The 1,349-nt window shown below is 43.9% G+C and overlaps 1 pseudogene; it reads right to left on the minus strand.

The window, feature by feature from the left end:
- Positions 1 to 387: 387 nt before the first annotated feature.
- LOC145401813 (5S ribosomal RNA) lies at positions 388 to 511 on the minus strand (annotated as a pseudogene).
- Between the last annotated feature and the right edge of the window lie 838 nt (positions 512 to 1,349).

Below are 1,349 nucleotides of genomic sequence, written 5' to 3' on the forward strand. Positions count from 1 at the left end.
ATCTGGCCTGGTGGAGTATAATACTGTAGTAATGCAACAAGGGACATTTGAGCCAAGTTGCATAGTACTGGAGTAACCCCTTGCTTTACACTGTTCATGTCTCTGGACCGTCTTCTACACACCAGGAAATACAGTAATATAAGAATTTGTGTACACATGTGCATGCTAATATGTTTGCAGAATTCTGAGGCCAACCCCAGCTTCTCTATGCAAATTGTAGAAGAACTGTTTTTGCTCGTCAGTACAGCGATGTGTTGCAGCAAAACATTCATCATTCATTCATTGCCAGACGCCATGTATCCCAAACGGGGTGGCCAAGGGCTTAGAGTTAATTGTTTTACAGGGAGGGGCACTAATCCTCCACCAACCCCACTTGACACGTAGGGATGCCAACAGCATCTGGTGTTCCCAGGCGGTCACCCATCCAAGTACTAACCAGACCCAACGTTGCTTAACTTCGCTGATCGGACGGGAAGCGGTGTACTCAACATATTGGGGTAAAATTGCCAAAAAAGTGATACGTAAGAGGTTTGAAGCAACACACAGAGGCATACATCTTGGTGGACAATAATGGCAGGTCACAGATTACTCCTGCTACCTGGACATGATTCTGTTAATAAAAGTTGTTTATTGTGACAAGCTTGAAAACAGTCTTGATTAACCTGTTCTCAACATGATTTTTTCTCCATTGCTGAGTAAAGTGAGTTGAAGGCAGCAAGAATAAAAGTACAGTAATCCCTTGATTATCTGGACGTCCATTATCCAAACAGTCCATTATCCAGACGCTGTGTTCTGGCGTTCAAAACCATTGTTTGTACATTTTTCCATTTTATCTGGACGACATACCTGCATCCAGGTGGAAATTACGGTTGAGTGAACTGGCAGGGCCAGTTTTTTTTTTTTATGTTTTATTCATGTCGTTGCAGGGTATGGCCCTGCAGTGATGTCTGTGGTTGATGGGTCTGTTTGATCATGGTAACTGCTTGGCTGTGGTTTATAGGTCTGCTTGACCAGATAGTGTAAAACACAAGATATAAATGTTGTATGATGTACAGTACTATAGTAGCCTTTTACAATGGCTTTCAAAGTTACGGTATGTACGAAAGGGGGCCGGGGGAGAAGTGTGTTATCTGGACAGATCTACTGACAGACATGCCCTTGGCTCTGTTATGTCATGTAATGGAAGGGTTACTGTGCACCAGATTGAGGAGGTTAAACAGCAGGGATCACAACACAGCATTGATAGGTCATGATGTGGGGTGATAGGGCATGAAGTCAGTTGAGGCAGTGGAAGGTATGGCTGATGGGCATGGTTGGTGAGCTAATGGTAGTTTGGAGAGGCATGGTGT

The sequence above is a fragment of the Coenobita brevimanus genome, chromosome 56 (assembly GCF_032717465.1).
Source record: "Coenobita brevimanus isolate Jiangsu-jjx chromosome 56, ASM3271746v2, whole genome shotgun sequence".
Taxonomy (NCBI): Eukaryota; Metazoa; Arthropoda; class Malacostraca; order Decapoda; family Coenobitidae; genus Coenobita; species Coenobita brevimanus.